General features: G+C 46.0%; 1 long non-coding RNA gene across 1 annotated transcript; it reads left to right on the top strand.

Annotated features, from left to right (window-relative positions):
* The first annotated feature begins 2,498 nt into the window (after window positions 1-2,498).
* On the top strand, window positions 2,499-7,356 carry LOC144582875 (uncharacterized). Its single transcript, XR_013536397.1, has 2 exons — window positions 2,499-2,622; window positions 3,410-7,356. It is a non-coding gene; the product is annotated as an uncharacterized LOC144582875 (long non-coding RNA).
* Window positions 7,357-12,076: the final 4,720 nt, after the last annotated feature.

The following is a 12,076-nucleotide window of genomic DNA, read 5'->3' as shown; positions in this document are numbered from 1 at the left end:
ATGGGTTTGGATACCTGCAAGAGTGGCCTAAATCTGAATGTGGGAGTGAGGCAGGAAAGGAACTGAATTGCTCTGCTTCATAAAGTGAGAGGAGCTTGGAGCTCCCAGGGCCAGTCAAGCACTAGAGGGAGAGCAATAGAGCTGAAAATAGAAAGCAAAAGAAAGGAGCAAATAGCAGCCCAGCAGGAGGCTGGGGCCTTGGGTATGGGAGTGGTCAAGGGCCATTTGAAAAGCAGGGACACCTAATGACTGAATTTCAGGTTGCTGGCTTTGTTGCTAGGAAAAGCCTTCCACGGGCTTCCCCAAACCTTCAAGAATCTTCCCACACACACAGACCCAGTATCAGTGTTCTGGGGGAGATGATAAGGAAAGGGCTGAATCTATATGTGGGCAGTCATGGTGTAGAAGAAAGATTGGAACATAAGACAATGAGACAATCCCGACCTCGAGCTCATTCAGCAGAATGGAGGTGTGGGGAGGGTAGTTAGGCACTAGAGAATCCAGATGTGACCCTGTCAAGAAAATTCCTTCAGAAATTCCCAAAAATATGGGATTAGGGGCTCTCTAAGTTGTGGATGGGAGGTTCAAGCCAACCTTTTCTAGATCTAAAGCTATAGGCTGGCCCTAGACACCTGGGCTGTATATTCATATGTAGAGGTTTGAGTTAAATGAAATTTTATAGCGCCTGCTCTTTTACATCTTTTTTGACTTGGTCCTGGGTCTTATGCAACCAGGCATGTCAGTAAGTGTATATCTTGCTCACTCTTCATGTCTGCATAGGAAATTATTGGAAAAGAATTAGCAATGTATATAGCCACTGCTCTAGTAATGGGCACGTAGGTGATTTCCAATGCTTCTGAGATAACATCCCCCATTTATTTATATCTTTACACATCTGTTGAGGTGGTCACTTTAAAAACTGGCTTCAGTTGAGAATACAAAAAAAGAACCATGCCAACATCACCTTGCCGATCTTTCTTCATTCTAATGAGAACCAGTCGTTTGAAAGCAATACCAGCATGCCCCAACGAGCCCTTCAAGTTGCAGATGGTGGTGGTGATTTCAGTAAAAAGTTGCCTGATCCACCAGGCTATTGATGGTGCAACATCACACCCCCCACTCCCAGCCTGGGAGACTTAAAGGCAGGCAGAACTCATCCTTCCCTGACTTTGAAATTGCAACTGGGCTTGTTTTGAGTCGTTAACACACGCTCACTTTGCAACCATGACCTGTGACCCCCACTGGGAAGAGGACAGTGTCTCCTAGGGAAATGGATTTTGTGTCTCTGAGAAACTTAGGAATTCAGGCTAGACGATGCCATTTGCCTTCCTTGTCAATGGCAGGCAATAGCAGAGCTGGAGGCTTCCTTTGGGATCATCTGGTTGGTTTCTTCCTTGTACAGATGGGGAAAACTGAGACCCATAATCACATAATTTGTAAAAATAAATAAATAAATAAAAGCCAACATCACACTTTGTGGGTTAAATATTTTTGTGTCTAAAATGTAATAACAGGTCGGGCTTGGTGGCTTATGCCTGTAATCCCAGCACTTTGGGAGGCTGAGGTGGGTGGATCACCTGAGGTCAGGAGTTTCGAGACCAGCCTGACCAACATGGAAAAACCCCCGTCTCTACTGAAAAACTACAAAAATTAGCTGGGTGTGGTGGCGCATTCCTGTAATCTCCGCTACTCAGGAGCCTGAGGCAGGAGATTTACTAAAACCCCAGAGGCAGAGGTTGCAGTGAGCTGAGATCACACCATTGCACTCCAGTCTGGGCAACAAGAGAAAAACTCCATCTCAAAAAAAAAAAAAATTGTAACAACATCTGGGGAGGTGGGTACCTTCCTATTTCCACTTTTCAGTAGAGGAAATAGAAGATGGAAAGAAGAGACTTGAACCTGGCAGTCTGGAGCCCTAGTGTGCACACTAAATCACTGTATAGCTATTGTCCCCTGAACAAAGATGGGGGTGGGGGGACCCAGGGTCTCAGATTCAAAGTTCTCTGCTCTGCCCCTGGCAGGAGGCAGCTCTTGGGAGAGCTGCCGATGTTCAGAGGGGCCCTTGGCCACACATGTCTCTCTGTCCAAGTGTCTGTGTCACAGCTGTGAGCCTAGGGGGACGTTCTAGGTGGACGCTGCAAATGAATAATTCAATGAAAGTGAATAATTTCCATGGCAACCTTGCCAGCACGTGACCTGCTCTGCTGCCTCCAAGGGCTGGGTTCACCCTAATAAAGAAACACATTCGTCAGACTACATAGAGCGAACTGGGATAACATTTTTCTTTTAAGGAAACTGAAATAAAACTAGGTCGGCTGATGGCACCAGGGCCAAGGCTGTTTCGGGAGCCTCGTTCAAACATCCTGTTGGCAGGTCGGGGATTTGTGGAAGGCCTAGTGTACCTGTGGTGTTGGGAAAAGAACTGCCCTTTCTGGCAGGAGAGCGACAGGAAGCCCAGTCCCGAGTCCCCCTGAATAGGAAACCCTGCGGTTTCCCACAGTGTACAAAGGACTCCCAGGCGCTGGGCTGCAGAACCCTTGTCATAGCCATTCATGGTAAGAAAAGGACACAAAAGGGGCTCAGAAAGAGCCTCTTGGAACTTAGCCTAAGGTGACATCGCTGGTAAGTGAAAAAACTTGGACTCAGGCCCAAGCAAGGTGGTCTTTTTTCTGCGTGGCCTTGACAGTCTCAATAAATTGGCCCAAGGAGGCACATGATATGGGAATGGAGCTGCCGAAGTGAACTATACCGTTCACTTTTTCTGTCCACTTTCCTTCTTTAAATAAAGGCTGTTTCTGGGCTGCATGAGGTTGAGGGACAATCTGGAATTCTTTGGGACTCAGCCTGGGACAGGGGTTGGAACTGTCTGGGGTAAATGCACCTTTGGGACAGAGTTGAGAGATGAGGCTGATGGGAGCATTGGGCTGAGTCTGGGACAGGACTGAGACTCAAAGGTCAAGGTCAAGGCCAGGGTCAGGTTGGGCCTGGGAATGGTAAGGTGAGGCTCAGCTTGTCCTGGAGGCATCAGAATCTTCACATATACACCATGGAATACTATGCAGCCATAAAAAAACAATGAGTTCGTGTCCTTTGTAGGGACTTGGATGAATCTGGAAACCATTATTCTCAGCAAACTGACACAAGAACAGAAAACCAAACACTGCATGTTCTCTCATAGGCGGGTGTTGAACAATGAGAACACATGGACTCAGGGAGAGGAGCAGCACATACTGGGGGCAGTTGGAGGAGGGGTAGGGGAGGGACATCAGGGGGTGGGAAGGGTGGGGAGGGATAACATGGGGAGAAATGCCAGATATAGTATGCACCTATGCAACAACACTGCCTGACCTGCACATGTACCCCAGAACCTAAAGTAAAATAATAAAAATAAAAAATCTCCTCTATGTAGAACCTGCTGGAAGTGCCTGAATCACCTCACCGTGGAGTGAGACACAGGATGAAGGCTCACCAGGGAGAATGCTACCAGGTGCGAGGAATACAAGGCCACGCTGCAGTGCTGGCGGGAGCTTCTGAGCGTCAGGGGAGAGCAGAAACATACTCCACACCTGGAACTGCAAGGCGGAGGTGGTCATAAGCTAAGATGGAGTCAGGAATAAAGGCAGCAGAAGCCGCATAGCAAGGAAAGCAGAAGTGCCTGTGATAGTGTAATAACCTACCCGGGGCTAGCGGTCCTGACTTTGTTTTAACTATAAACTTTAACCTAGCCCCCCCACCTTACCACAGCCCCTTTGGGTGTATCACTGGGTTATACTGCACTTAGAAACACCGAGGCGAAGTGTGTTCCTCTTAACACTCGTAATTATTGTAATTGTATTTTGTTTGGCATAATCTCTTGCTGTTGTTAAAAAAAAAAATCCCTTTAATCATTATATTTAAAAAACCCGATCACCCCTTCTTAATAATTATATAGATAACACCTGTGCCCGCAGCCCCTTCCTCTAACCTGCTTTTTCTGCTTCTGTAAAATTCTGCTTCAAACTAGGGTTTCAAACCCCCTCCCTGACCTAAATCAAAATATAAAAAATAGTCAGCCGAGCGTGGTGGCTCATGTCTGTAATTCCAGCACTTTGGGAGGCCGAGGCGGGCGGATCACGAGGTCAAGAGATCGAAACCATCCTGGCCAACATGGTGAAACCCCGTCTCTACTAAAAATACAAAAAAATTAGCTGGGCATGGTGGTGCGCACCTGTAGTCCCAGCTACTCGGGAGGCTGAGGCAGAAGAATTGCTTGAACCCGAGAGGCAGATGTTGCCAGTGAGCTGAGGTTGTGCCACTGCACTCCAGCCTGGTGCCTGATGACGGAATGAGACTCTGTCTCAAAAAAAAAAAAAAAAAAAAAATCAAGCCCCTTCCTTGGGGCCAAGAGAACTTTAAACATAGCTGTCTCTCAGTTGCTGACAATTAAAAAAACTCTTAATTTAAAATTCAGTGTGTACGCACTCCTTCCATCTCACTCAGATACTACAATAGTATCCAAATAGCTTCAAGAGATGAGGGTATAGGGGCAGGTGAGAGACCATCAGAAAGACCTGGTCTGGAGACTCCTTTAAGCCTGAGCTTTATTTACCCTGGACCCACAAGGTCAGAGGGAAAGAACTTTGGAGGCCATTGCCCTGGACTTCACATGTCTGAGGCTAGGAGTACTCACCTCTCCTGAAATTGTACTCACTGGGCTCAGTTCCTTTTGGGGTTCCGCAAGCCTTCCCAACTCACTCAAACCCACACCCAGCAGCACCCAGCTCCCCGATGCTACCCACGATGCCGGTTCTACTCGTTCTACTCTTCTCAATGAAGCACCCACTCCTTTCCAAAAGTCTTCATGTTCTTCCTAGGGCTTCTCTCCTCTGCCAGATCTGCGATGTGTGGGTGTGTGGGACTCTGATCAGAGAACAAGGCAAAGCTTCCCCTGTTACCCTTGGCTTCTTATGAACTGTAAGTGGGTAGTAGAGTTTGTGGTTTCCTTTGGATTTTGCACTGAATGGATCTGGATTTAGGATCTGGTTCTGTCTCCCAAATGCTGCCATGGAGGACATTGAGGCAAATTAAAAACAAAAAACCAAAAAGGACATCAATACCCTTTCTTCAAGGTAAAAGAAAGTGGGGAGGGGGGTAAAACTATTTATTTGCTTATTTATTTTGAGACAGAGCTTTTTTCTCTCATTGCCCAGTCTGGAGTGCAATTGCGAGGTCTCAGCTTACTGCAACCTCTGCCTCCTGGGTTCAAGTGATTCTCCTGCCTCAGCCTCCCAAATAGCTGAGATTACTGGCATGCGCCAACATACCTGGCTACTTTTGTATTTTTTAGGAGAGGTGGGTTTTCATCATGTTGGTCAGACTGTCCTCGAACTCCTGACCTCAGATGATCCACCATCCTCAGCCTCCCAAAGTGCTGGGATTACAGACTTGAGCCAGTGCACCCAGCAGGGGTAAAACAATTTAAAGCATACCCAGAAGACCATTATGTGACAGGGAATGGGAAAGAGGGAGGCAGCCTCTCTGGTTGTGTTAGATGATTGGCCACAGATGGCCCCACAAGATGCCCCAACCTGTGTAAAGGACAAGAAGGCAAGAGGAAGAGGGGCAGGAGTGACGGCCCTGGGCCCTGGGGTTTGATTGGTATCATCCCACTTAAATTCACATGAACCATGTTCCCTCAATTTGGACTTATTTTTGTACCTGTAGACAGAGTACAAGCATCTGTGTTGGACACCTCTTTTGCACCCCTTTCAGGTCCTCTGGGCCTTATCTGTCTGTCCTTATTCCAGCCTCTGCTCTGATGCGAAGCTCCATGGGGGCCCTGGCCAGCGATGCAGCCTAGTGGCATCCACTCATCGTGTATCCTCCTCCAGGTGGGAGAGTCCAAGCATTCACTTGGGCACAATCCAACACTGTGGGAGCATGGATGCCCCATGGGGTGAACCTTTGACTAACAGGGGGTAGAAGCCATGGAAAGATACTTCCTCCTTTCCCACTGCCCACTCTTCCCCAGAGGCAGTTCTGAGATGGACACATTTCATACAGCTTCATGGTGGCCCCAAAGAATCCAGCAACCAGTCTCCCGTAAGAGTGGCCAAGCAGAAAACGCATCCTTATCTTGGCTCTCCTACCCCTCCCCTCTTCACTCCACAGTAGGCTGAATAATGGCCCCCAAAGAGATTCAGGTCCTAATTCCTGGTACTGTGATTGTTACCTACTGGCAAAGTGGGTTTCAATCACATTTTGCAGATGCGATTGAATTAAGAATATCTTGATGGGGGAATTATCCTGGCTTAGCTTGTAGGCTCTAAATGTAATCACAGGTGTCATAAGAGGAAGGCGGGGGAAATGCAATTACAGAAGAAGGCAGTGTGAGGATGGAGTAAGGTCCAGTGACATTGACTTTGAAGATGGAGAAAGGGGCCACATGCCAAGATATGCAAGAAATGAAGCTCCAGAAGCTGGCAATGCCAAGGAAGTGGATTCTCCCACATAGTCTCCAGAGAGAGCAAGTCCCAGCTGACACCTTGATTTCAACCCAGTGAAACTAATTTGGGATGTGTGACCACCAGTAAACTGTAAAAAAACAAGTGTGTGTCGTTCTAAGCCACTAAGTTTCTAGCCATTTGTTACAGCAGCCACAGGAAGCTAATCCAGCTCCCCGTCCCTCACTTCTGCTCCCTGGGCTCACACTGCTTATGAGATGCTCACACATAAGCTTCTCCTTTGGCTCTGCCTTTTGGGGAACTCAGGGTAGGATAGCATCTTGTTAGGAATCAGGCCCCAGCTTTGTGTATACAGACAGCCCAGTTCTCTCAGGCTCCCACGGACACCAATGCACACCTGCCGTATCCTTCCCCAAAAGCAATCGTAGCCAACTCCAAGTCTGGTATGGGATGTGAATGGGTCCACCAAGAGCTAGAGCAATGAGAGAAACAACCTCAGAAGATGAGTGGGGCACAGTCAGAACCTGGTATAACTACACTCCCATGTGCACCCATGACTTCCTGCAATCCCAAGTGGAAGCCTGGTCATGGTGTCTGGGTGGGTTTATGAAGGACCGGTTGCTCTAGGACATGCATCAGAGGCCTGAAAGCTCTGTGCTCACTGTGTGCTGTGACACAAATTAGTGTTTTTCTACAATGTAAATGTCATTTTCTTAGGTGGAGTTTCCTCATGCAGTGCACAACCTGGACAACTGTACCCTAATGACTTGAGTTGCTTGGACTTGGGCAAATTATCTTACCTCATTAAGCTTCTATTTCTTCTATAAAAGTGGGAATAATCAGAGCGCTTCCCTCAGAATGGAATCCTGAGGATTTGATAATTCATGTCACCCTGGAATAAACACTTAAGAAATAGTAATGGTGGTAGTGTAAATTAGTTCAACCATTGTGGAAGACAGTGTGGTGATTCCTTGAGGATCTAGAACCAGAAGTACCATTTGACCCAGCAATCCCATTACTGGGTGTATATCCAAAGGATTATAAATCATTCTACTTAAAGACACATGCACATCTCTCTTTATTGCAACACTGTTCGCAATAGCAAAGACTTGGAACCAACCCAAATGCCCATTGATGATAGACTGGATAATGAAAATGTGGCACATATACATCATGGACTACTATGCAGCCATAAAAAAGAATGAGTTCATGTCCTTTGTAGGGACATGGATGAAGCTGGAAACTTTCATTCTTAGCGGTTGTTGTCACTCATAAGTGGGTGTTGAACAATGAGAACACATGGACACAGGGAGGAGAACATCACATACTGGGGTCTGTTGAGGGATAGCATTAGGAGAAATACCTAATGTAGATGACAGGTTGATGGGTGCAGCAAACCACCATGGCACATGTATACCTATGTAACAAACCTGCACCTTCTGCACATGTATCCCAGATCTTAAAGTATAATTTAAAAAAAAGAAATAGTAATGGTCTGTTGTTACTGATCCTATTATTTTCATAAAGGTGGTATAGGTACCTTCAGGGAGCTGTGCTTTTCAGCATTATTGCCCAGCACTTGATCTCTTTTGTGAGATAGACTCCCTTCATATCAGCTGCTGATTCGACATTAGGGACCTAATGTTTCTCCCTCCTTCCAAGATGAAGATGCAAACTATTGAGGGGACCACAACAGGCAACCAATTCTGGAAACAGAAGAGCAGGAGGCAGCCTTTAGAGAGCAAGGTTAGAAGTACCTGGCAGGTGAAAGAGCACCATGAGGCTCCCACCAGCTATAAGCTCAGTGTCTTTGCTGGTCCTCTGTAAAGATATGAGATGAGAGCCTCAGAGGGGCGGGTGGCTGGTTCACAGTCACACACACAGCTGGCAAGTGGCAGAACCAGGATTCAAACTGAGACCCCCTGACTCCAAAGCCTTAGTCCTTGGCTCTGGCAGCTGAGGCAATCGACGTCTAAGAGGAGGAAAAGGAGGAGGATAATCAACCTAGGAACCACCTGCTCCATGGAGGAGCTCTCACTTCAGCCTTTGTACGACAGCCACCAATGAATAAAATGAAGTGGCAATCTGAGTGTGGTCTCTCTTTTTCCAATTCAGCTACGTCTGCCAACAGCAAATATCATCATTTCAGGCCATGGGAGAGCTGCAGCTTTCGGGAGCCTTTGTCACATCAATGTAAATCTCTCACAATTTCCTTCTGCCCTGGCAAAGACATTCCTTTAAATCACATTACACACACCCCAGCTCCCTCCCTCGCACTGGCCATGTATGTTTTACTTGATGGCGGCTATCAAACACATCCTGATTTGATCTGGGGGCCTTTGCAGCCATTGAGAAGAGATGTTTTCCTTTTGCGTCACTTTATGGATCAGCTCACCAGGCTGGGGAAGTAACAGTGAGAACTGTAATAGCTGACACTGACTGCATGCTGACTCTCTGGCCAGCACTCTGCTAATATTTTTGCATCTGACATTTTATTTAATGCATGTAATCACTAGATGATGTTGATATTATTATTCCCACATAATAGGTATCTTTTTTCAATTTAATTTTTTTATTTTACTCTAAGTTTTGGGATACATGTAGTGAATATACAGGTTTGTGACATAGGTATATATATATGCCATGGTGGTTTGCTGCACCTATTAATCTGTCATCTAGGTTTTAAGCTATACATGCATTAGGCATTTGTCCTAATGCTCTCCCTCCCTTTCTCTCCCCACAGACAGGCCCTGGTGTGTGATGTTCCCCTCCCTGTGTCCATGTGTTCTCATTGTTCAGCTCCAGCTTATGAGTGAGAACATGCAGTGTTTGGTTTTCTGTTCCTGTGTTAGTTTGCTGAGAATGATGGTTTCCAGCTTCATCCATGTCCCTGCAAAGGACATGAACTCATCCATTTTTATGGCTGCATTGTATTCCATGGTGTATATGGGCCACATTTTCTTTATCCAGTCTATCATTTATAGGCTTTTGGGTTGGTTCCAAGTCTTTGCTGTTGTAAATAGTGCTGCAATAAACATAGGTGTGCATGTGTCTTTATAGTAGAGTGATTTATAATCCTTTGGGTATATACCCAGTAATGGGATTGCTGTGTCAAATGGTCTTCCTGGTTCTAGATCCTTGAGGAATCACCACTGTCTTCCACAATGGTTGAGCTAATGTACACTCCCACCAACAGTGTAAAATGTTCCTATTTCTCCACAGCCTCGCCAGCATCTGTTGTTTCCAGACTTTTTAATGATCACTGTTCTAACTGGCATAAGATGGTATCTCATTATGGTTTTGATTTGCATTTCTCTAATGACCAGTGATGAGCTTTTTTTCATGTTTGTTGATGGCATAAATGTCTTCTTTTGAGAAGCGTCTGTTCATATTTTTTGTCCACTTTTTGATGGGGTTGTTTTTTCTCATAAATTTGTTTAAGTACTTTGTAGATACTGGATATTAGACCTTTGTCAGATGGATAGATTGCAAAAATTTTCTCTGGAGGCTCAGAAAAGTCAAATAATAGAGCCAGAATGCTACCAGCTGTGTCCCCAGGACTAATGTCCCTTCTCTCAGTGTGCTGCCTCCTGTCCTCGGGCCTCCTGTCTCAGCCCTTTGTGAACAGTCATCTGCCTGACAGTTTCACAGCTTCTGGCATGAAAACTGGATCTGCTTCCAAAACCCAGCTGCAAGCCAGGTTTCTCAATAAAGAGGTCCATCCTAAGGCCTGGCCTTGTGAGGCCAAGGGCAGTGGTTCTTATAGAAGGCAATTTTGCCCCCCATGGGACACTGGCAATGTCTCGAGACTGATTGTCATGACTCAGGAGGAGGGGTTGATACTGTCATCAAGTGAGTAGGGGCCAGAAATGCTAAAATCTTCAGAGCACAGGACAGCCACAGAAACCAAGAATTATCAGTTCTAAAACATCAATAGTGTTGAAATTGGGAGTCCCTGGACTAATGGGAAGGGATGGGACATAGTATATGATTAGAAATGTGACAACCAAATATTCTGCAGACATATGGTTATACAAAATGCTTTTCTAGCACTTCCTGTGTTCACAGTAGTGTTCTGAGCACTTTTCATACCTTCACTCATCTACTTCTTTCAACTTGAAAATGACTTTGCAGGAAAAGACTCTTTCTGGCAGCTCCCTTTTATGGAGGAAGAAATGGAGGCTTGAGAGATTAAGCAGCTGATCCGAAACACACAGCTCATGAGAGGCAGGGCTGGGATTAGAACCCAGGCAGCCTAGCTCCAGTATATAGCTCTCAGCTCCTCCCTATGCTGTCTCTGAGAGCTCAGACTTTGAAGCCACTCAGATCAAGTTAAAGCTCTGTCTTTGACACTTTTTATCGGTATGACTTTGAGAAATTGCCCAACCATTCTAGATTCAGCTTCCTCAACTATTTATGAAGGATTCTGTATTGGTTTTTCTATGGCTCCCATACAAATTACCACAAACATGGTGGCTTAGGGCAACAGCAATTTACTCTGATGGTTCCAGAAACCAAAAGTCCAAAATCAAGGTGTCTTCAGGACCACACTCCTCTGGAGGCTCTAGAGAAGAGTTCAGTCCTGGCCTATTGCAGCTGCTGATGCTCCAGGTATTCTTTGGCTTATAGCTGCCTAACTCCAATCTCTATCTTTGTCTTCACGTGGGCTTCTCCTCTGTGTGTTGGTGGTGTCTTCTCTTCTTCCATCTCCTACAAGGATCCTTGCCATTGGGTTTAGGGCTAATCCAGGATGATCTCATACTAAGTTGAGATCCTTAATTTCATTGCATCCACCAACACTTATTTTTTTTTTTTGCCAAATAAGATCACATTCACCTGTTCTAGGGGTTAGGATGCAGACAAATCTTTCTGGGGGCCACCATTCAACTCACTACAGATACTAATGCCAACATGACTGAATGAGATTATAAATGTCAAAGAACCAACCACAGCAGGTTCTCAGTAAATCTTAGATGATTCTAGGAGGTGTGTGATAGGGACTTGCAGAAGAAATTGCATGAATGATATGGCTATGCCTTGTCTTGGTGGATGATAGAACACCTCATGGTTTTTTTCAGTGCTTTGGGTCCTGATTATTTGGTTCTGTTTATGGTTCTTTGCTTCAGGCTGAGCATCTGAAGTTAGGAGCTGGCATGGTTTCCTTTTCTTTGTGCTGGCTCTGCCTCCTCCCTCCTGCCTACTATGTCTGGCCTGAAACCCCAGTAGGCATACAGTCTCCCCAGAGCCTGAAATCACTCAGTCTGCCTTTGGGCAGGCAGGTTTGCAGGCCTGCTTTCAATACCCTTCTTGAGAGCTGTAGTCATCAAGGCTGTTTGCCCAATAATCCAACTCTCTCCCTCTGCTTCTGAGCACATGGGAGGGTTGCACTTCCTCATTCCTTTTGGTTAGGTGCAGCTGTGTGACTGGTTCCAGCCAATGAGTTTGAACAGACATGACATACTTCAATTTGAGGCTGGAATGCGTAAATGCTGGTATAAGCACCTCAAGAGCTGTCCTTCATGCATGCAGTGCTCCAAAAAGTGGCTGGCCCACGAGCTTGAGTCTCAAGGGAAGAGGGTGTGGAACAAGATGGGTCTTCAAGGACCCAGGGCATGAATGAGACGGACACCTCA

This window comes from Callithrix jacchus, chromosome 5, assembly GCF_049354715.1.
Source record: "Callithrix jacchus isolate 240 chromosome 5, calJac240_pri, whole genome shotgun sequence".
Classification (NCBI taxonomy): domain Eukaryota; kingdom Metazoa; phylum Chordata; class Mammalia; order Primates; family Cebidae; genus Callithrix; species Callithrix jacchus.
The sequence above is the reverse complement of the archived record's forward strand: the minus strand, read 5'-3'. Positions and strand labels throughout refer to the sequence as shown.